The sequence below is a fragment of the Hemiscyllium ocellatum genome, chromosome 40, assembly GCF_020745735.1.
Source record: "Hemiscyllium ocellatum isolate sHemOce1 chromosome 40, sHemOce1.pat.X.cur, whole genome shotgun sequence".
NCBI lineage: Eukaryota > Metazoa > Chordata > Chondrichthyes > Orectolobiformes > Hemiscylliidae > Hemiscyllium > Hemiscyllium ocellatum.
In genome coordinates this window covers 18834763-18860197 of record NC_083440.1, presented here as the reverse complement: position 1 = coordinate 18860197, position 25435 = coordinate 18834763, and positions in this window count along the sequence as shown.

The following is a 25435-nucleotide window of genomic DNA, read 5'->3' as shown; positions in this document are numbered from 1 at the left end:
ATTCCACTCATACATATAATTTTAGCGCACACATTTTCACTGAATTATCGCTCAAACATATCTTCCTGAATTTCAGTATTAATGATTTCCTTAATCAAAAATATCATGCCCTTTTCTTTCTTGCCTCTCTTTCTATCATTCTGACAACATCTAAAACGCTGAATATGGTGTTGCCAGTACAGCCCTTTCCTCAGCCCAATTTTCTGTAATAGCTGCATCGTCCTAGTCTCGTATTCCAATTCATACCCTCATTTCATCAGCCTTAAATGTAAGATCTTTTACAGAGAACTACTTGCAGTTTCATTCTTCTAAGTTACTGGTGACTTGTTCTTGTCTATATTTTCCATTTTCCTTGCTCGGTTGTGATTCTGAAGCATCCTCATAGAGTCATCGAGTTCTCCAGCATGGAGACAGATTCTTCGGCCCAAGTTGGTCCATGCCGATCGAAATGTGCCCCCGGCCCCAGTCTGCTAAACTCTGAAGAAACAAGTACCAGCTTGTCCAAACTCTCCCTCAAACTCAGTCCCTCGAACCCTGGCAACATCCTTGCAAATTTATTCTGCACTCTTTCCAGTTTAATAAAATGATTCCTGTAGCAAAGTGGCTAAAACTGAACACAATACTACAACTGCGGCCCCATCAACGCCCTGTGTAACTGCAACATAACTTCCCAACGTCTACACTCAATGCTCTGACTGATTAAGGCCAGTGCGCCAAAAGCCTTGTTCACTGGCCTTTCGACCTGTGACTCCACTTTCTGAGAACCATGCACCTGCACACCCTAGGCCCCAGTGTTCCTCTACCCGCCTTAAGGAGCTACCATTCGACATGCAACTCCTACCTTGATGTGACTTTGCAAAATCCAACAGCTCATACTTATTTATATTAAATTGCATTTGACATTTCTGAATCCCTTTCCCCAACAGGTCAATGCCCTGCTGCAATTTCTGGTTACCTTCCTCACTGTGCATGATACCGCTTATTTTAGTGTCAGCTGCAAATTTACTATCATGCCTTGTGCATTTGCATCCAAATCACTGAAGACGTATGTGTAAAATGAGAGCAGTGAGCGACCATGAAGCATCAGTTGATAAAATAGCTGAAAGTTAAATGCCCTGTCAATTGGTTGTCACTAAGCCAATTACAGTGGTTCTACAGCATGATGCAATCTCTATCATGGTAGATGTGAGGCGAGAATGATGGGGTGGGGTGACTGGGTTAAGATGGGATGCCGTTTGGAGGGTGAGGGTGGACTCAATGGTCTCCTTCATCACTGTAGCGATTGTATGATTTAAATTGGGCAGTGGGAATGAGTGCTATTTCATAAAGAATATCCACAAGGATAGTAACTTAACAGAATTTCACACCGAATTTCCCCAATCTGAAATAATTTATTTTTTATCAGGACTGGTTTTGTAACTTTCTTCATATCCAGAGATTCCGAATGGTCAGGTGGAAGATCAATGATGGGTATTCCATCTTCTGGTGGCAGAAGGTATAGTGTAACAAAACCCTTACAAACTACCGCGGACACTACTTCAAAGCTCAGTTTCTGCCCTTTGGCCGTTACCCTTTGACTTATGTAGGTTTCTATTAAGTTATTGCCCATGTTCTAAGACCCCACTTCCCTTTGCCTGCTGCTCATTGACACGTCTGTAGCATCGGTCCTCTGACTAGTTTCCAGATTTTCAGATCTATTCGCCATGACCGCTGTCTCTGCAATTTTTTCTGGGTGTGCTATTGCCTCGTTACAATAACTTGCTGGTATTTTACAAGTCTCTTTGTCAAAACAAAATGCTTCCATGCTTGAATCACAATTACTTAATTCTCTATATTGCTACCTGCATTCCACATCACCCTCAGGCCCCCACTCCCCTTCTCAGCAGCACTGATTCGCCCAGCCCTCAAAGGGCCACTGAGGACATTCATAAATATTGTCTCATCGAGTCATTGAGTCTTAAAGTGCTACAACACGGAGACTGGTCCTTTGGCCCAAACTGGTCCACGCTGAGCAAAATGTCCATACATGCTAACCCCATTTCCCCTCCACTTGACCAATACCTTTGAATCTTTTCCTATCTATGTATTTGTCTAAATATCCCCACCTCAACTATTTCTCATGGCAGCTCATTCAATATCTGTAACAACCTCTGTGTGAAAAAAGTTTCCAATCAGGTTCCCTTTTTTTATTTTCCTTCTAACTCTTAAACTGATGCCCTGCAGTCCTCGATTCCCCAACCCTGGGGCAAAAAAAGGAGTGCATTCACCTTATCCATGTCTCTCACGATCTTTTATTATTCTATATGATTCCCCCTCAGTCTCCTACGCTATAAAGAAAAAACATTATGCCTAACTTGTCCAATATCTCTATATAACTCAGACCATTGTGTCCCGGCAACATCCTTGTCAATTTCTTTTTCACTCTTACTAGTTTAATAACATTCTTCCCATAGCAAGCTGACCAAAACTGGCCACAATACGCCACATGCGACCTCACCAACATCCTACAATATATATTTCGACAGTTAAACTTCAGACAGAATTACTGATGCATTGATCCATCCTGGCCTCCTCTAATGGGTAAAGGCTGGGGCCTTGACAACATCCCAGTAATAGGAGAGATGACATATGCTCCAGAACATGCTGTAACCCTGGCCAAGCTGTTCCTGCTAAGCTACAGCACGAGCATCGACCTGAGAGAGTAGAAATGTGCCCAGGGATGTGCTGTTGTTAAAACACAGGACAAAGCTGTCTTGGTGAATTCCGACACCATCGATACGATATTGATCATGAAAATGTGAATGAAAACTTCATCAACAGTGCTATAAAGGAGCACCAAATGCCAACGATCTACTCAGTGACTCCACTCAGCTCCTGACCTCATTCCAGCCTTAGTCCAAACACTGACAGAAAGAGCTGAATTCCAGAGGTGGGGTGAGGATGACTGTACTTCACATCAAGGCTGTGATTGTCCTGGTGTGGCTTCAAGGAGCCTGAGTGAGACGGGAGGCAATGGAAATTTGTGGAAACTCTCCACTGGGTGGAGTCATTCCTGGAAACAAAGAAGGAAGTTGTGTATCTTTGAGGTCAGTCATCACAGCTGCAGGGAATCGCTGCAGGAGTTCCTCAAAGGAGTGTGTTAGGCCTGACCATTTTCAGTATTTTCATCAATGGGTTTCCCTCAGTCGTATGGTCAGACATGGGGATGTTAACAAATGATTACGATGTGTACAGCAGCTTTTGCGACTACTCAGGTACAGAAGCACTCCTTATCCAAATGCAGTGAGACCTGGAAATTATGCCGGATTGTGGTGAAAAGTGACAAATAACATACATGACACATAAATGCCAGACAATCAACCTTTGGCCGTCACTGCGGTTAGCATTGCTGATTCCTCAACTATCACCATCGACCAGAAACTGAAGTGGACTATCCATTTAAATACATTGGTGATAAAACAGGGTAGAAGCGAGGAATACTGCAGGGAATAACTCATTGCTGACTGTCCACCATCTGCAGGGTCCAAGACAGGAATGTGATGGAACACTCCCTTTTTGCCGAGATGAGAGAGGCAGCAACATCACTCAAGAAGATTCATACTATCCAGGAAGAAACGGTACGCTTGACGGGCACCCCAAACATCTTACTTCCAACACTGACTCTCAGTACCATCAATATGTAACAACTACCAGATGCATTGCAGAAACTCACCAATGTTCCTCAAGCAAAACCTTCCAAACCCACAATCATTTTGTAGGACACGAGTATCAGATGCATGGGATCACTATGCACTATAAATTCACTTTCAAGTCCATCATCATCCTGATTTAGAAATATATCACCATTCTGTAAGTATCTCTGCTTCACAGCCCTTCGTAAGAGACAAACAAAACATTGACATCTCCACCACCTGCAAGCCCAGTCCTGAAGAAGTGTTACACCTGAAACTTCAACTTCTCCACTTCCTGATGAAGCCTGGATTGCTGTGTTCTTCCCGCTTCCTCGGCAAAAGTGAGGACTGCAGATGCTGCAGGTTACAGTCAAGATTGGAGTGGTGCTGGAAAAACACAGCAAATCAGGCAATATCGAAGGAGCAGGAACACCAACGTTTCAGTAACGAGCCCTTCATCAGGAAATTCTGGTGTTTCTGATGAAGGGTTTCTGCCCAAAACGTCTATTTTCCTGCTCCTCAGATGCTGCCTGACCTGCTGAGCTTTTGCAGCACCGCTCTAATCTTCTCCCCTGCTGCCTATCTATTTGACAGCCCTTCATAATAGGATTGTAAGTCTATGTACAGCACATAGACAACTACTTTTGAAGAAAGCAGCTCAGCAACACATTGTCAACAGCCACTAGAGATGAGCAATAAATGCTGGCCCGGGCTGCGATGCCCATGAATGAATTAGAATTCATTAAACATGTTGTCCAATCATGACTCATGGTGGACACTGGGTTTGAGGTTTTGTGAGTCTAAGCTGTTTGGGTGCAGGCAATCTCTTGCTTGTTGTACAGAGCTGAAGCGATATGCTGTTTGGAGCAATCTGACGGTCTTGTAGAGGCACGGCCTATGTACGTAGCAATTGGCACTGAGATTCATAATCCCAGAATACTCGCATGTGAGATAGATAGAACCAATTTAATATGTTCTTGTTGCTGGAATATTTCAAAACATAATAAAATGTTTGCAATGGAAACAATTCAGTGTGAAGTGTTCGCATTCAACGGAAAAAATAATTGTATATTTTCAAAGTGCTTGGGCGAAATGATAATTTGAACCTGGAAGCGATATCCAGACTCATAATTTGGGCGCTAAGTTTTCATTTGATTTCTGCCTTAAAATTAATTGAACTAAACAAATGAGTGTATTTGTTTATTGGACATAGAAATAGCTATGATCAAAGGATTTATGACCTTCAATAATGACAATTTCCTCTTAATGATCAATACGATATTGAAAACATCTTCATAAAATTTCAAGTTTGAGTCACACACAATAATGTTAGTTGGGATCATGATGGCCACCAATGTAGATACACAATTCTGCTTGGTCACTGGGATTGTGTAGGTGACATACACTGGATATTGTTGATGAGGGATTCAATGCAAGATTCCATGTAATCCATTACTTTTCTAACACTTTGAATAAGGATCTGCTTCAAAGAGGAGGATAACGAAGCTTACGTGCCACACTAGATGTCATCAACATGGACGAACTTACAAGACATGGCCATTGGCATCTCATTAGTATAAATGGTGAAAATTGCACTGAGCCTTGTGCTGGTCCATTGGCCAATCTGTTCTGTGCACTTCCCCCTTGTTCAAGGACGAATCAAAATTGTCAGTTGTGAGGAAACATTTGAATAACTATCCCGATCCAGTTTGTGAGCTGGCTGGAGATATTTAGGAGCTGGTCACTCTTTAGTGGAGGTGCCAGTGTTGTCCAGCAAGCCTATATTTAGATTCAGACCTTTTCAATTGTATCTTTGATGTATATGGCATTGCAAATATCATGTATTTTCTCATCTGAACATGAATCTGCTGTTTACTGCGGTTATTGAACTGAGCAATAATCAGCTGTTTACTACAGTTACTAAATTTAGTAACAATTAGGTTGCATTCTGATCATTGAAATGAATAATCTTCAACTAAAAAAAGACATTTATGTTGGTTTGATTTTAAGATCCAAAGAAATAAAGAGAGGTTAACTCGTTGTTGTATAAAACTTAAAACTGACCTGCAGTATGTTTGTCACAGACTAATCTAGCATTAATCGAACATAGCCACACTCACAGAATCCCACTCTCCAGCCAATGTCCCAGACGACACGATGATCATCTCAGGGTAGGTCCTGTTCCACTAGCAGGACAGAGCCAGCAGAGGGAGCAGACCCGTGGGATCCAGTCACTGGGAGTGAGGGTACCCAGTAAGTGCACAGCATTGATGCCTGTCCACTTGATCCTCACGGCATCTGGGTAAACACAGACACAGAAACATTCTGCTGATTATCAATTTCCTTATCCCTCGAATTTCCCTGTTTAAACTCAACATTGAAGGTGAAAAGCAGAAAGAATGTTCTCCATGTAGGAAGCGTCAGTGTCGATCACCAAGACAGTCTTAGCAGCACCACCTGCTGACTGAGCTGGGACATTCCAAAGTCATTGTCACCAATCTGCCTGCCCCAAATTTGAGAGACACTACATCATGTAGTATTGCACTGTCTCTGTGTGAAATGGGACAGACTTCAATCAGATCGACCAGCTCATGAAGTTCAATGGGCCATGTACAGCATCAGAATTATACCTTGCACAGGCAATCTTTCCGACATATCTGATTGGAGTGTTTTGAGTTACAGGGAGAGATTGGATAGCCTGGTTTTGTTCACTCTGGACTATTAGAGTCTGAGGGATAAATTTACAGTGGTTCAAAAAATCATGAGGGTCATGGATAGGGTGAACAGCCAAGGTCTTCCACAGGGTAACAGAGTCGAAAATTAGAGGGCATGGATTTAACCTGTGAGGGGAAAGGTTTCAAAGAGACTTGAGGAGCAACTCTTTCATGCAGAGGGTGGTGGATGTTTGGAGCAAAGTCATTTGGATGGATACATGAACAGGAAGGGTTTGGAGGGATATGAGTCAGGAGCATGAGGGTGGGACCGGTTTAATGAGGGAGTATGTTCACCTTGGAGTGTTTGCATCGAAGGGTCTGTTTCCATGCTGTATGACCCTTTGGCTCCATGGTGGAAGCTGGTACAATTAGAGCATTGAAACGGCATCTGGGTGAGGATATGAACAGGAAGTTTTCAGACTGGTTCAATGATGGTTACAAGAGCACATACAAACAGCAGCACTGAAAACCAACAATAGAGGTTCCAACCTGGTGAAACTGCAAAACAGAACGACTTTTATATGTAACCAGTGACGGACAGAGCTTAGTGATCACACAACCAATGAGACTCTGCTTTCTCCCCATTGATACTGCCAGACCTGCTGTGTTCCACCAGTAATTTCTGTTTTTGCATTACATTTAAATTCTGCAGATTTAACTTCTGGCACAATTAGACATAAAAGATGGTGGATAATTAAACCACTGGGTGAGAAGGCTGCTCTACAACAACTGAACCCTCAGTTATGGGGAGTCCATGACATCAGTCCAAAAGATAAAGATGAAGCATTTGCAACATCCTACAAGCAAAAATACCAAGATGTTGATCCATTTCAGCCTCCTCTTGACGTCCCCGTGTTTACAGATCAAACTCTCCAGCCAATTCAATTCACAGGAGGCACTGGTTCCAAAAAAAGATTGTGGATCCTGACAACATACGTATCAAAAACTTGTCGCCTGCCAAGCCAAAGTGTTCTCATGCAGCAACAACACTGGCATGGACCGAGAATGTGAAAAATTACCAAGGCGCAATTTACACAGAAAAATTATGCAACTCTGATGTTACCAATTAACGCATCATCTATCCATCCTCTAACAAGGAAATGAGAAGGATAGTGTCAGTAGCAGGGCTATCAATCAATGCCTGGTCAGCAATAACCTGCTTACTGATGGCCAGTTTGGATGCCCCAAGGCCATTGATTACAGCATTCGTTCAAAAAAGTGGATCTTCGGAGGAGAAGGGAGAGGAACTCCCATTAACATCAACGCACTATTTGACGGAATGTGACCCTAGGGGACCTATGAAAAACCACAGTCATTGATAATCCAGCGTGAAACTCTCTGCTGGTTGCAGCGAGAAGTAAGTCCGTTGTTATTGTTCATGTCAGCAATTTCACCTTCAGGACGTCCATGCAAGAACTATTCAGGAAATATCCTAGGTCTAACCATCTTCACCTGCTTCATCAATGAAGACTCAGAGGTCTTTCAATGAGCAATGTTAGTATAGTTTTTTTTTAGAATAGCTACTTTCAAGCAGTAGATCCGGGGTTGATTCCTGGCCATTGCAAGGTTCCAATTTTAAATTCATCTCCAAGAGGAGAGATGAGGAGAATCCAGTGGATCTTATCTCTATTGACCTTAGTCAGGCCTTTAGTCAAGTGCCGCATGGCAGGCGAGTCATGAATGTTCGGTCACATGGCATACAGGGAGAGCGAGCTAATTGCACTCAGAATTGATTCAATGTTAGCAAGCAGAGGGTAATTGTTGAAGATCATTACTTGGACTGTTGGCCTGCGGCTAATGGTGAGCTACAGGGGTTAGTGCTTGGACATTTTAGATTGTTATTTACATCCAAGATCTGGATGGGAATGTACAAGGCATGGTTCATGCGTTCTGAGAAGATTTGTAGCTCATGTTGACGTTCTGGATGTAAGTTTATTCGCTGAGCTGTAAGGTTCATTTACAGATATTTCGTCACCGACTGGGTAATATCTCCAGTGGGCCTCTGGGCGAAGCACTGTTGAAAATTCTTGCCTGCTATTAATATGTTTGGGTTATTTGGGTCGGTGATGTAATTTCGGGTAGTGATGTCATTTTCTGAGGTGCTGTCATTTCCTGCCCTTTTTCTCACTGGGTGTTCGATGTGTTTGTTCATAGAGTTCTGGTTGAAATGCCATGTTTCTAGGAATTCTCGTGCGTGTCTCTGTTTGGCTTGTCCTCGGATGATGCGTTGTCTCAAACGAAGTAGTATCCTTCCTCATCTATATGTAAGGATACGAGTGAGAGAGGGTAATGTCGTTTTGTGGCTAGCTGATGTTCATGTATTCTGGTGGCTAGTTTTCTTCCTCTTTTTCCAATGTAGTGTTCATTTCAGTTAGTGCACGGTACTTTGTAAATAAGAACAGATTTGCTTTTTGCCTGTACGGGGTTTTTCGAGCTAATTAGCTGCTGGTGTCGTGTATTGGTGGGTTGGACATTATTTTAGAGCCATATAAATCCTGTTTTCTAGCTTCGCTATGTTATCACCTCATATATTGTATTTAGTCCTGCTATTTGCATGTTCGTTTGTATTCTTCATTGAATTAGGGTTGAATCCATTGCTTGATGGTAATGGTGGAATGGAAGATATAGATTCAGAGAGTCATACAGCACAGAAACAGAATCTTCGATTCAACTCCTCCATGCTGTCCAGACATCCCAATCTTACCAAGTTGTTGATCAATTTGCTGTGCTATTGGTTTTCTTGCAAATGTTTCGTCTCCATCCAGGGTGCCATCTTCAGTGGTGTGTAGCTTACTGAAGAAGTGCTGTTGTTGTGATCTTCCTCCAATTTATACTGTTTTATCTGTGACAGTTTTAAGTTTCATAAAGTAAAGGGATAAAATCTCTTTATTTCTTTGAATCTTAAAATCAAAGCAAACCTTTCTTTGACAATTGTAGATTATTTAATTATTATTCACTTCAATAATCAGAGTACATACTTAATTGCCCTGCTCAGTTTAGTAACTGTAGCAACCATCTGATTATTGTTCAGTTCTATAACCGCAGGAAACACCGGAAAAATGTTCACAGCACATTGCTGTATCATCACATTGCAAATGGCTTTGTAAAGGCCAGAGTTCAAATATACTGCTGTTGCATCTCAATGTGCCACCAAGAAAGTGTGATTCACTTATGGATTCTTTATTCTTTTCAGAGAGCTTCCAAAATGGATCCAGGCAGTTATACAGCCATTTCATTGTGTTGTGAACATAGAACATCACAGGAACAAGCCCTTCAGACCTCCAAGCCTGCGCCAATCCAGATCCTATATCTGAACCTGTCGCCTATTTTCGAAGAATCTGTATCCGTCTGCTCACTGCCCACTCATTTATCTATCTTAATAACACTTAAGTAACACTATTGTGTCCTCCTCTACCATTTCCACTGCACCCACCACCCTTTGCATAGTTCTCAAAGCATATCTTCCTTTACCCTTTCCCTTTCACGTTGAACTCATGATCCCTACAGGTTGAGTCTCCCCCTCTGGGGAAAGCTTATTCTATCCGCCCTGTTTATAACATCTCATGATTTTGTAGAACTGAATCGAGTCTCACCTCAAGCTTCGTCTTTCCAATGAAAATAATACGAATCTACTCAACCTCTCCTCACAGCTAGTGCCCTGCATAGTTAGATTTACTTACAGTGTGGAATAGTCCCTTCGGCCCAGCAGTCCACACCGACCCTCCGAAGAGCAACCCAATTAGACCCATTCCCCTACATTTACACCGTCACCTAACACTACGGGCAATTTAACATGGCCAATTCACCCAGCCTGCACATTTTTGGACTGTGGGAGGAAACCGGAGCACCCGGTGGAAACCCACGCAGACACGGGGAGAATATGCAAACTCCACACAGACAGTTGCCTGAAGCGGGAATTGAACACAGGTCTCTGGCCCTGTGAGACAGCAGTGCTAAATATTATGCCACCGTGCCACCCACAAAGGGAAAGAGACCAGCAGCAGGTCATTGTATACATTAGAACAAACAACATAGAGCAAGAAATGGACAACATACCAGGCAAAATCCTGGTGAACCTCCTCTGCACCCTCACCAAATTCAAACGAATACTGCTAAAACCTAAACCAAACTAGCGTGAAGCTGAGCTGCGAGAACTGGCCACTCCCCTTTCATTGGACAAGGATTTTATTTTCAAAAACCTGAAAGCCTGTTGCCTGAGGGAGTATCTGTTAGCTATAATCAAACTCGTCCTAATACCCATCAACTCAGACATTTCGAAGGCTGTGTCATTTCCGACCTCTCTGAGAAAAAGCACCAAGGACTGCATCACCTTGTAAAAGGAGCAGCTTTGTCACAATAGATATCCCTTGACTATCTTGGAGAGGATTCAGAACATTCACAAATGGGAAAGAGGCCAGCAGCAGGTCATTGTATACATTAGAACAAACAACAAATGGCAAGAAAAGGACAAGGTTATGAGGAAAAAATATAGGAAATTAGGCAGGAATTTAAAACGTAGGTTCGCCAGTGTGGCAATACCTGATTTACTCCCAGTGCAGGATAATGCAGATGAATGTGTGGCTGAGGAGCAGGTGTAGTGTAGAAGGATTCACGTTTTTGGCTCATTGGTATATCACTGGGGTAAACGTATCCTGTATAATTGATTGATTGTTTGATTGTTACACGTACCAAGCTGCAGTGGTAAGCTTTGTTTCCAAAAATTACAAGTAGGGCATAGTAACAAAGGATGTACAGATCAACACATTTAGACAAAGGAGAAAGTGAGTACTGCAGATGTTCGAGATCAGCGTCGAGAGGGTGGTGCTGGAAATGTTCAGCAGGTCATGTTGCATCCGAGGAGTAGCAGAATTGATACTTTGTGCTTACGGTCTTCAGCAGGAATGAGGCTTGTGGGTCCGGGCTGAGAGGTAAATGGAAGGTGGGATGTGGGTGTCGGAAGTAGCTGGGAACACAGATGGATGAAGATGAGCTTGAAGATTATAGGTCAGAGGGGACAGTGATGGACATGTCCAGAGGGTGGTGCTGAGTTGGAGTTTTTGCACAGGGATAATGTGGAGAGAGGGGAAACGGGGAAGCGATTGAAGCCCACGTTTATCCAGTGTATTTGCAGGGTCTCAAGGCAGACTATGAGGTGCTCCTCCTCCAGGTGGTGGGTGGTAATGGCTTGGCGGTGGAGGAGGCCCAGGACCTGCATGTCCTTGACGGAGTGGGAAGGGGAGTTGAAGTGTTCACCCACGGGGCGGTGGGGTTGTTGTGTGCTGGTGTCCCAGAGATGTTCTCTGAAACGTTCCACACGAAGGTGTCCTGTCTCCGTGATGTCAACTCAGACAAAGTCTCAAAGGTTGCATTGCACAGGGCGCGCATTAGATGAGATTAGCGTTCGCAAGGTCAGCATCGTTTGAGGATAGAGCATCCATTCATAAATCTAATAATCACCTGGAAGAAGCTGACCCTGAATCCGCTTGTGTGTGTGTTCAGGTTTATGGATCTTCTCTCTGATGGAACAGGTTGTAGCAGTTCATTACCGCGGTGCAATGGGTCATTGATGATGTTGGCAATATTTCCATGGCAGTAAGCCATGTAAACGGAGTCCATAGTTAGAAAGGTAGTTTCTGCTATGCACACCAACTTCTGTAGTTTGTTCCATTCCTGGCCAGAGCAGTTGCATTACCGGGCCTTGATGCACCTGGACATCAGATATTCAATGGTATATCTGGAGAAGTTGGTAGGGATCCTTATGGACATGCCAGGTTCCCTGACCATCCTGAGGAATGGTGGGTTTGGGCTCTTTTGATCGTCACATCCACATGGGAGTCCAGGACAGATCCCTGTGACTCCCAGAAACTTCTCTCTCTCCAATCTCTCAATCTCAGTTCCAGGGATGTAGATAGGAGCATTTCCTTCTCCATTTTTTCTGAAGTTTATAATCAGTTCTTTAGTTTTGCCGACATTGAGAGAGAGGCTGTTGTCATTGGACCACATTACCAAGCCCTGTATCTCGCTTCGCTTTAAGAAGTACAGGTTGCACTGAAGTAGAAGGAATCCAATATATTGCAGGAAGATTTGCTGGAGCAGCTCGGGAGGATTTAAACGAGCAAGGGCTTTAGATGAAACCCTGGAGTTAGTTACGAAAGAGATCAGTTTGAGACTGGGACAATTGGAAAAAAGGAGCAAGTCAAAATGTCAGCGCAGGCAGTAACAACGCAGAAAATTCGATTGGACTGACAAATTAAACTTAATTTACTTCAATGCAAGATGCTCAACAGGTAAGATAGATTAACCCAGGGCATGGTTAGGAACATGTGACGGGATACAGTCGCAATTACAGAGATGGCTCAGGAATTGACAGGAAAGGCAGCTTCATGTTTCAGGATACAAATGTTCAGGAAGTATAGAAAGGGAGGCAAAAAATGAGGGGCGTTTGTGTCATTTTTAATTGGGAATAACATTACCAATGTGCATAGAGACTGTATTCCTAGGAGTGTGCCCAGGAAAGTTACTTGAGCTGGAACTGATAAATAAGAAATAGATAATCACCTTATTCGGATTATATTATGGACACCTCAGAGTCAGCAGGAAATTGAGTCTCAAACGGTTCAGGAAGTCTTAGCTATCATTTAGACTAACAGAATGGTAATGGTAGGCGATTTTAACATTCCAAACATAGACTGTGACTGTTATTGTGTCAAGGGCGTGGATGGAGAGGAATTTGTTCAGTCTGAGCAAGACAAGTTTCTGATTCAGTGTGTCAATACACCTACATTGCGCAACAACATAGTTTTGTTTGGGAAATAAGGCAGGGCAGGTGACCGAGGTGTCAGTGGGGGAGCATTTCTGGGACAGCGATCATAATTCTATTAGATTCAAAATAATAATGGAAAAGCATTGACTGGATGTAAAAGCGAGAGAGGAAGACCGATTTTAATGGGGAAAGTTAAGAACTTTTCAGAAATGTTTGGGGCGGATATTTGTATGTAAGGTGATGGCTGGAAAATGAGAATACTTCAAAAATGAGATAACGAGAGTCCAGAGACAGCATGTTTCTGTTTGTGTATTAAGACAAGGCTGGTAAGTGTAGAGACTGCTGGATGACTAGTGAAATCGAGACATAGGAGGGCAAAAGGAGACATGAGATAGCATTGGCAAATAGGGTTAAGGAAAATCCAAAAGAGTCTGCAAATAAATTAAGGACCAAAAGATAAGTAGGAATGAATAGTGCCCTTAAAGATCAGCATGACCGACATGGTGTGAAACCGCAGGATATTGGGTGATATTAAATGAGTGTTTTGCATCAGTGTTTACTGTGGAGAAGGATATAGACACTAGAGAACGTGGGGAAATACATAACATCTTGTTGAATAATGTCCATATTACAGAGGATTTAATGCCGGACATGTAGGATAATGGGTCAAAAATAGAAGACAGAGGGTGATGGTGGAGGTTTGCTTTTCGGGCTGGAAGCCTGTGACCAGTGGAGTGCCACAAGGATCACTGCTGGGTCCTCTACTTTTTGTCATTTTCATAAATGTATTGGATGCAAGCATGAGAGGTACAGTTAGTAAGTTTGCAGATGACACCAAAATTGGTGGTGTAGTGGACAGCGATTAAGATTACCTCAGATTACAACAAGATTTTGATCAGTTGAGCCAATGGGCCGGGAAGTGGCAGAAGGAGTATAATTCAGACAACTGCGAGGTGCTGCATTTTGAGAAAGCAAATCTTAGCAAGACTTATACACTCAATGGTAAGGTCCTAAGGAGTGTTGCTGAAGAAAGAGACCTTGGAGTTCAAGTTCATCGCTCCTCGAAAGTGGAGTCGCAAGTCGATAGGCTAGGGAATAAGGCATTTCGTATGCTTTCTTTTATTGATCAGAATAATGAATACAGGAGTTGGGAGGTCATGTTGTGGTTGCACGTGGCATTGGTTAGGCCACTGTTCGAATATTGCGTGCAATTCTGGTCTCCCTCCTTTCAGAAGGATGTTGTGAAACACGAAAGGGTTCAGAATAGATTTACAAGGATGTTGACAGTGATGGAGGATCTGAGCTACAGGGGGATGCTGAACAGACTAGGGCTCTTTTCTTTGCAGCGTCAGAGGCTGCGGGGTGACCTTATAGAGCTTTACAAAATTATGAGGGTCCTGGATAGGATAAATGGACAAAGTTTTTTTCACCTGAGGTCAGGGAGTCCTGAACTAAAGGGCATGTGTAAGAAGTGCGAAGGGAGAGATGTAAAAGGGACCCAAGGGGTAACATTATTATGCAGAGGGTAGTACGTGTGTGGAATGAGCTGGCAGAGGATGGGGTGGAGGCTGTGACAATTGCCATGTTTAAAAGATATTTGGATAGGAAGAGGTTGGAGGGTAATGGGCTAAGTGCTAGCAAGTGGAACTATATTGGGTTGGGATATCTGGCTGGCATGGACCGGTTGGATCAAAGGATCTGTTTCCATGCTGCACATCTCTATGACTCTGTGACAGTATGACATAAAAGTGAATAAATCCTCAGGACCTGATGAGGTGCACCTAGAACTATTTGGGATACTAAGGACATGATTGCTGGGACCATTGCTGAGGTATTTGTTTCATTGGCAGCCACAGATGAGGTGCCAGAAGATAGGAGGTGGGCTAACGTTTTGCCATTACTTAAGAAAGGTGGTAAGGAAAAGTCTAGGAACTGTATACTAGAGACTCTTACATCAGTGTTGGGCACGTTGCTGGAGGGGATCATGAATAACATGATTTACATGTATTTGGAAAGGCAAGGCCGAGTTAGCGATAGTCAACATGGCTTTCTGCGAAGGAAATCATGCCTCACAAACTTAATTGAGCTTCTTGAAGAAGTAATGAAGAGGATTGACGAGGGCAGAGTGGTGAACGTATGTATATGGACTTCAGTAAAGTGTTCGACAAGGTTTCGCATGGGACTGATTAAGAAAGTTAGATCATTTGGAATACAGACAGAACTAGCAATTTGGATGCAAAACTGGCTCTAAGAAGGAGATAGAGAGTGGTGGTAGATGAGTGCTTTTCAGAATGTAACCCTGGGACAAGAGGTGTAATGTGAGGTTGGGTGCTGGGTTCTTTATTTTCTTTGTCATTTATCTAAATGATTTGGAACCGAATGGAGGAGGGGTGTTTAATAATTTTGCAGATGATACTAAACTTGGTGGTGCAGTGTGCAGCCTAGAAGGTAAAAGTTTAACAACCGTCCTGAAGTGCACATCCCTGTGAGGGTTTAATCGATCCCATTTTGGCCCACTCTCTGGGAAATCTCTGTCTTCACGCTGTTGATTCCACAGTCGCTGGTGAATGGCGGAGGGGACACCCTCATTGACGCTTCGGGTTTGATCTGACCATGTCATCCTCACGTCCACAGCCACTTCCATGTACTTGATTCCACTCCTGAGGACCACGACTGCTGCCACACTTCCCATGATACCATCGTCATTGCTGCCTCTCTGCAGATCTTCAGAGGAAAAGGAAAATGAAATGACCAGAACCAGAGAGAAGATAAAAATGTGGCCAGTATTGAGTGGACAGCCTGCCATGCCGCTCCCACAATCTACAATAATTCACACATAGTCTCCTCTGCTCTGCCGGGAAATGCTTACCTTCATTAGTCAGTGTATTGAATATAAGGAGTAAGGACTTCATGCTGACACTGTTCAGGACAATGCTTGGACCACATTTGGAATACTGCATGCAGTTTTGGTCACCCTCCAATAACAATGATGTTGTTGAAATTAAGGTTTTGCAGGAAAGATTTACAAGGATTTTGCCAGGTTTGGAGGTTTGAGATACAGGGAGTGACTGAATAGGCTGGTGCTATTTTCACTACAGCATGGATGCTGAGGGGTGACCTTACTGAGGTTAATAAAATCATGAGGGGCGTGTATAGAGAAACTAGCTAAGGTAAATTTTTAGGGGTCAGGAGTCCAAAACGAGAGGGCACAGGTTCAAGGTGAAAGAGGAAAGATTTAAAAGGAATCTAAGAGGTAACCTATTCATACAAAGGGTGGTGTTTGTTTAAAGGAGCTGCCAGAGGAAGTGGTGGAAACTGGTACAATTACAACACTCATAAGGCATCAGGCTGGGTATCTGTAAATGACGAATTTCGAGGGATTTGGGCCAAATTCTGTCAAATAGATGAGATTAATTTGGGATATATTTTGGGCATGGATGGGGTAGAACCAAAGGGTTTTTTCCATGCTCGACATCTCTATGACGTTTCGACTCTGTGACAGCTAGGAAGTACATGAGGCAGACTGAACAATGCACTGATACAGAGCTGATCAAACACTATTCAACATTTAAACAAATGACCTGCCATCAACCATGCCTTGTGGTTTCATCAATGCCAATGATTTCGAATTAATGAGTCACTGAGATGTTCACTGTAGGATTCCTAGCCTCTGGCCTGCTCTGTTGCCATTATATTTCTATGACTTGTCTCGTTCAGTTTTTAGTTAATGGTAATCCCATGATGTTGACAGTTGAGGATTCAGCGATGGGAACCGCATAGAAAATGAAAAGATGATCGTTTAATTCTCTCTTGTTAGAGATTACCATAGCCTGGCAATTTTTGACATGAATGTTCCCTGCAGTTTTTCATCCCATTCCTGGAAATGATACAGATTTAATTGCACTTGGACATGGACTGCTTCAGTATCTGACTAATCCCATACGCTGTTGAACTTTGTACATTCATTGGCTCATCAATCTCATGATGGATGAAAGTACTTTACATAAACTACTGAAGATGTTTGGGCCAAGGACAGTCTCCTTGAGGATGTACTGCAGTTAAGATGACTGACTAACGGCAATCACAGTCTTTTTCCTTTATGCCTGTTACGACTCCATTCAGTGGAGATTTTTCCAGATTTGCTCCGGCCATTGAAGTCACCCATCAGCATTTCTGTCTGAAAAGTTTTGTTAATGGGTTCAGTCTTATCATTGTATGAATGTTTTCACCTCCTCCCATTGTTGAGGATTGGAGATATATGTGCAGCCATGATCACAAAGACTCATATAACACTACCTCATGGGACAGGGGCAACTGGTGGTCAGTTTAAAATAATTCAAGATGGCGCCTACATATGGCTCATGCTTGTGAACTCCCGGTAGCAGATCGATCTCTCACAATTCTTCCATCCATTCGACATTTTCAAACTAAATTCTAAATCTGTAAAAGCTACTGTATGCAAGATTTTTTTTCCCCTACGATGTAAGTCTTTGCTTACTGTGATCTCCTGTACTGCTCCCAAATCGCGCTTTTCATTGTACTTAGGCACATGTAACAATAAAGCAAATCAAACAGCTCTAGTGAGGTGAGAAGGAATGTCCTTCATGGTAAGTTCAGCACATGTGGGAACTGCATTTCCTCTACATTGCAAACATGCAATCCAGCTCTCTGAGAGAGCTCGTTACTGAGTGGGCATTGTCCTGAAAAGGATATCTTTGGAACACTATGAGATTTAGAGATTGGAATGTTTGAGTGGAATACAACATTGCGTCTCGAATAAAGCTTCTCGTTTCAATAATTAATGTGATCGGAATTGTCCAATATTTAAAACTGAATTCGAGAAATAAATATATATTTACACAAGGTCTTAATGGGTGTTGTCATAATCTGTTTGTACACATTTCAAAGAAACACTAATTTGAGCAGTGTTGCAATCTCAAAATCCCTAGGCGATCCGCATCGCATAAAGTATTGGGTTTGCAAACGTGAGACATCAGTGTTTGATGCATAGCGATTGACTGCAGCACGAAAGCACAGATCACTTCATAGATCATAGACGATATGCTTGAAACATTTGGAATTATCGATAAATTATTCAATGTGATTCTTGCTATCATTAGCCTTCCTGGTAAGTGATTTAAATTATTGAGGCTTTGTAAAAAATGATTAAGAATTACTCTCTGCACTTTAAGAATGATGATTCTGATCTCGTGGTCACAACTGAGCAGACACTGAAACATTGATGTCATTTATTATTCCGACGTTTTGAATGAATTGTTGGTTTAATCCTGACTCATTAGAGCCCTTACGGTGCAATGGTAAGGCCGCCACTATGAACTACAAGTTTCACTTGCAGCGGATATATGTCTGAGCAATTTGACTGATGTAATATTATTCAATGGATCGTCACCTAACATCATTGGTCACGTGATGCACACCTCTTTCGGAGACAGAGTCTTTCTCAAGTCTGAAAATAGTGGCCTGCTGTTCTGGATTGAATTATGTACTCTGAGATGGAATCGGTGTCAGATCCAAGAGACATGGAGGACGTGTTTGATCGCGTCATACGGAGAACTCTGGCAAAATTAATTAGTTCAGACCACATTCCAGGAGGAAGAAGCAGAGTTAACATTTCGAGCCTAGTCTGACTCTGTCTCCGAACTGCTTCTGGGAGCTAGAATCCAGGGTAAAAGTTTTATTTCTGAGGGGAATTAGCCACTTGGCAAACCCAAACTGAGGAGGATTCTGGTGCTAGTCACTGGACATGAACAAGAAACGGTCTGCTTCTATTTCTCAGTTGAGTCTGATTTACGGATCCAATCCAATTTTACACTGTCTCTACATCTTTGGCGGCACGGTGGCACAGTGGTTAGCACTGCTGCCTCACAGCGCCTGTAGACCCGGGTTCAATTCCCGACTCAGGCGACTGACTGTGTGGAGTTTGCACGTTCTCCCCGTGTCTGCGTGGGTTTCCTCCGGGTGCTCCGGTTTCCTCCCACAGTCCAAAGATGTGCGGGTCAGGTGAATTGGCCATGCTAAATTGCCCGTAGTGTTAGGTAAGGGGTAAATGTATGGGTGGGTTGCGCTTCGGCGGGTCGGTGTGGACTTGTTGGGCCGAAGGGCCTGTTTCCACACTGTAAGTCTAATCTAATCTCTCCAGGCTCTGACCTGTCATGGGACAGCTTGAAAATTGGGAGAGACATCATTTGTGGAGGATTTGAGTGATTGTAGAATCTCAATTCTGGCCAGTTAAATACTATTCTGGAATGTGACATCATAAAATGCATTTAGTGGTATCTGTGAACCCACAAAATACGTGAAAATAAAACTAAATTTTGTGCTAAAAAACTAACTGCTTAATTTATGTACAGAAGTTTATTCAATCTGTTTGTAAGTTTTCTTACTGAGCTGGAAAGGTTGTTTTCAAATGCTCCATCACCATACTACATAACGTCATCAGTGAGCCTCTGATGAAGTGCTCATGTTATGTCCCGCTTTCTGTTAATGTTTCTTGGTTTCTTAGGGTGAGTGGTACAATTAATGGTTATTTTTCTCAGAGGATGGTAGATGGTGTCCAAATCGATGTGATAATTGATGGCGTTCCTTTTAGAATGCCATGCCTTCAGGAATTCTCGTGTGTCTCTTTTAAGCTTGTCCTCAGATGGATGTGTTGTCCCAGTTAAAGTGGTGCCCTGCATTGCCTGTATGAAAACATACTAGTGATATTGGGTCATATAGCTTTCTGTTTAGTTTGTGTTCATGTCCTGGTGGCGAGTTTTCTGTCCATTTGTCTGTTGAAGATTTTGTTACATTCCTGCACAGTATATTTCAATTGATGTTCGTTTTGGAGCGTGTTCCGGGTGTAAGTTTGCTCACTGAGCTGGAACTGGAAAGCTTCTGTTCAGACATTTTGGCACCATTCTAGGTGACATCATCAGTGAGCCTCAGGTGAAACGCTGGTGTTAGAACCGCAAAGCCGATGGCATTTACAAAATATCATGCAGGGACTGTCACAAACACTACATCGAACAAACAGGCAGAAAGCTAGCCACCAGAATACATGAACACCAAGTAGCCTCAAAAAGACATGGCCTTTCGTTCAGCCGAAGAAGTACATCACTGTGACTGTGACAACACATCAATTCAAAGACAGGCTAAACAGAGACATGCATAGGAATTCCTGGAGACATGACATTCTATCTGGAAATCTATCAACTAATACATCGATTTGGATCCCATCTACCATCCTCTGGGATAAAAGAATCAGAAATCACACCACTCACTCTGAAGGAAGCAGAAACATGAATAGAAAACGGGATATAACACGAGCACTGAACCGGGACCCGCACTGATGATGTTACCTTGTATGGTGATGAACTGAAAACATACCTTCCAGCTGAGCAAGCAAAACTTGAACTACAACCTCAACCTGAACTACAAATCGTCTCAAAATTGCTTATTTATTCAATCTGCAATTTAACACTTTCTGTTCTCTTATATCTCATGCAGTTAATTTACTTGCAATTGTGATCTTATCCAGAGGAAAATGTGGCCTCTCAACGTGCACGAGTCATTACCTGGTGGCCATGGCAATAGCAGATCTATTTGTTATAATCACTGAGGTTATTCTGTGGCAGATTAAATATGATTATTTCGCCGTGTCTTTCCTGGACCTTACCCCTGTGTGCAGTGTTCACAATGTTCTCATACGAGCAGCAATGGACTGTTCTGTCTGGTTCACAGTCACCTTCTCCTTTGATCGATTCATTGCCATTTGTTTCCAGAAATTGAAAATGAAATACTGCACCATGAAAAATGCAGATGTCATCCTCTCAATAACCTGCATTCTGCTCTGTTTTAACAATGTCCCCTTCTACTTTATATATGAACCAAAACAGGTCATTGCTAATGTTTCATGGTTTTGCTATCCAAGGGATACTTACTTTATTGAGCCTGGATGGGTTGGATTTAATTGGTTTGATAGGGTTTTAACACCTTTGCTTCCGTATGCTTTAATTCTGTTACTTAACGTTCTGACAGTGAGACACATTTTAGTGACCAGTCGAGCCCGCAAGGGACTGAAGGGACAGAGAAACGAAGGAATTCCCAGTTACCCAGGGATGGAGAGCAGAAGAAAGTCTGTAATTTTACTTTTGACCATTTCTGGCACCTTCATAATTCTGTGGTCAGTGCAAGTTACAGAATTCTTATATTATAATATTCGAGGAACGTACCTGAGAAATTATAATAATTCAGAAATTATAATAGCAATGGCAGGCCTTTCACTGGTGAATTTAAATTGCTGCACCAACACATTTGTTTATGTGGCAACTCAATCAAAGTTCAGACAGCAAGTCAGGGAGATGATGAAATATCCTGTTACATCAATTATCCAATTAATAAGTAAAGAAAAGAACTGTGTGTACCATCGAGGCAAGCACCAGTACTTACTGTCAAGAATGAAAACAAATTAACCATAGCTGTTGGTGAATGCTGTAACCCAAGCTGTGATCCTCATTGAATCAGTACTTTCCAGTGCAAAAAATACATGATCTGCTTTCTGTTTGTTCGTGAATTCACTGTCCATGCCAGTGTAATATACAAATTACACTGGCTTTGATTTTGCAAAACTGATTTTCTTTATGGGACTTTACCAGAAAGTTTGTGAAAATCCAAATGCACTGCATCCACTTCATGTTCCTTATCTATTCTGAGTTTATTCTCAAGGAATTCCAATATGTATGTAAAACATGATTTCCCTTTCATCAGTCCATGCTGACTTTGTGAAATCCCGTATCCACATTCTTCAATATGAACACTTGCATTTTACGAATGACTGAGATCAAGCCAATCTGTCTAAGCTTCTGTATCCGACAGGAAAAGCACATCACTCGAATAAAGATAATCTTTGCAACTTAATCGACGACCCATAAAATAGCACAATCTTACTGCTGTAAAGAAATACTGCTCCAGGTTAGCCAACATTTGTAAAGTTAAATGAACGGACAGATTGCAACGAAAACGATTGCAACAAATTGTGTGTGGAGTCAGATGAAATAAAGGAAGCACTTACTGCTATATTTTCGACTGTATTCACTCTAGAAAACGACAATGGTGTTGAGGAGGACACTGAGATACAGGCGACTAGACTGGGTGTGATTGAGTTTCACAAGGAAGAGGTATTAGAAATCCTGCCGAGTGTGACAATAGAGAAGTTCCCTGGGTTGGATGGAATTTATCTAAGGATCCTCTGGGAAGCCAGGGGGGAGATTGCCGAGCCTTTGGCATTGATCTTTAAATTGTCATTGTCTACAGGAATAGTGCTGGAAGACTGGAGGACAGCAAATGTGGTTTCCCTGTTCAAGAAGGGGAGTAGAGACAACCCAGGTAATTATACACCAGTGAGCCTTACTTCAGTAGTTGGTAAACTTTTGGAAAAGGTTAAGAGTTCGGATTTATAATAAACTAGAAAAGAATAATTTGATTGGGAACAGTCAGCACGGTTTTGTGAAGGGTAGGTCGTGCCTCACAAACCTCACTCAGTTCTTTGAGAAGTTGACTAAACAGGTAGATGAGAGTGAACTGGTTGTTATGGTATATATGTATTTCAGCAAGGCGTTCGATAAGATTCACCACAGTAGGCTACCGTACAAAATGCAGAAGAATAGGGTTGTGGGTGATATGGCAGTTTGGAGCAGTAATTGGCTTGCTGAAAGAAGACAAAGGATGGTAGTTGATGGGAAATGTTTATCCTGGAGTCCAGTTACCAGTGGTGTATCACAAGGTCCAGTAAGGGGTCCACTGCTGTTCGTCATTTTAATAAACGAACTGGATGAGGGCGTAGAATGGTGGGTTAGTAAATTTGCAGACGACACTCAGGTCGGTGGAGTTGAGGATCGTGACAAATGAATGTTGCAGTTTACAGAGAGACATAGCTAAGCTGCAGAGCTCGGCTGAGAGGTAGCAAATGGAGTTTAACGCGGACAAGTGTGAGGTGATTCACTTTGGTCTGAGTAACCGGAATGCAAAGTACTTGGTAATGGTAAGATTCTTGATGGTGTAGATGAGGAGAGAGATTTCGGTGTGCAGGTACACAGATCCTTGAAAGTTGCCACCCAGGTCGACAGGGTTGTTAATAAGGCTTACAGTGTTTTTTTTTCAATGGAGCGATCGAGTTCTGGAACAATGAGGCAATGCTACAGCTGTACAAAACTGTAGTGTGGCCCCCCTTGGAGTATAGTGTACGGTTCTGGACACCGCATTATAAGAAGAACGTGGAAGTTTTGGAAAGGGTGCAGAGGATATTTACTAGGATGTTGCCTGACATGGAAGGAAGGTCTTACGAGGAAAGGCTGAGGGACTTGAGGCTGTTTTCATAAGAGAGAAGAAGGTCGTGACGTGACTTAATAGAGACATATAAGATGATCAGAGGGTTAGATAGGGTGGACAGGGAGAGTTTTTTTCCAACTATGGTCGCGGCGATCACGAGGAGGCATAGCTTCCAATTGAGGGATAATAGATATAGGACAGATGTCAGAGATAGATTCTTGACACAGAGAGTTGTAAGCGTATGCAATGCTTTGCCTGCAACAGAAGTAGATTCGCCAATTTAAATACATTTAAGTCGTCATTGGACAGGCATATGGACGTCCATGGAATAGTGCAGGTTAGATAGGCTTCAGTTTGTTATGACAGGCCGGTATAAAAAAGGGGGCCGAAGGGCCTGTACTGCGCCGTAATGTTCTATGTTCTTTAAAAACGTATAACTAAAAATAACACAATTTTGCTCACTATTTTAGGTACAGCAAATGAAGACAACTAGTGTTACACTTAACAAAATTACCCGTTCATCTGCTGTCAGAACCCACATACAGGTTTCTCCAAGGTCAGCTTTGAATTTCATTGTTATTTTTTGGATGGGTTCATTGAAATCAAAGAGCAGAATCAGTTAGCTCTGCAGGGTCACTGCTGGGTCACACGGCTGTGCAGAGTCACTGCTGGGTCACACAGCTGCTCAATGTCACTGCTGGGTCCCATGGCTGTGCAGGGTCACTGCTTGGTCTCACAGCTGCTCAGGGTCACTGCTGGGTCACACAGCTGCTCAGGGTCACTGCTAGATCATACAACTATGAAGGGTCACTGCTGGATCAAACAGCTGCTCAGGGTCACTGATGGGTCACACAACTGTGCAGTGTCACGGCTGGGTCACACAGCTGTGCAGAATCACTGCTGGGTCACACAGACGCGTCGTGCCACTACTGGGTCACACAGCTGTGCAGGGTCACTGCTGGATCGCACAGCTGCTCAGGGTCGCTGCTGAATCACACAGCTGCTCAGGGTCACTGCTTGGTGACACATCTGTGCAGTGTTACTGCTTCATCATACAGCTGTGCAGGGTCACTGCTGGGTCACATGGATGTGCAGGGTCACTGCTGGGCCACACAGCTGCTCAGGGTCACGGCTTGGTCACACAGCTGCTCAGGTTGACTGCTTGGTCACACAGCTGTGCAGGGTTACTGCTGCATCATACAACTGTACAGGGTTACTGCCGGATCATCAAACTGTGCAGGGTTACTGCTGGATCACACAGCTGCACAGGGTCCCGAACAGGTCACACAGCTGTTCAGGCTCACTGCTTGGTCATACAGCTGCTCAGGGTCACCGATGAGTCACACAGCTGCTCAGGGTCACGAATGGGTTAAACAGCTGCTCAGGGTCACTGCTTGGACACATATCTCTGCAGGTCGCTGCTGGACCACACAGCTGTGCAAGGTCACTGCTGGGTCACACAGTTGGTCAGGTTCCCTGCTTGGTCACACAGCTGTATGATTCACTGCTGGATCACACAGATATGCAGGGCCAATGCTTGGTCACACAGCTGTGCAGGGTCACTGCTGGGTCACATAGCTGCTCAGGGTCACGACTGGGTCACACAGCTGCTCAAGGTCACTGCTTGGTCACACAACTGTGTGGGTCACTGCAGAGTCATACGGTTGTGCAGGGTCACTGCTGGGTCACAGAGCTGCTCAGGGTCACTGTTTGATCACACAGCTGCTCAGGGTCACTGCTGGATCACAAAGCTGTTCAGGGTAACTTCTGGATCATACAGCTGTGCAGCGTTACTGCTGGATCACACCGCTGTGCAGGGTTATTGGTTGGTCATACGGCTGTGCTGGGACACTGCTTGGTTACACAGCTGCACAAGGTCAGAGCAGGGTCACACAGCTGAGCAAGGTCACTCCTGGGTCACAAGCTGTTCAGGGTCACTTCTGGATCATACAGCTGTG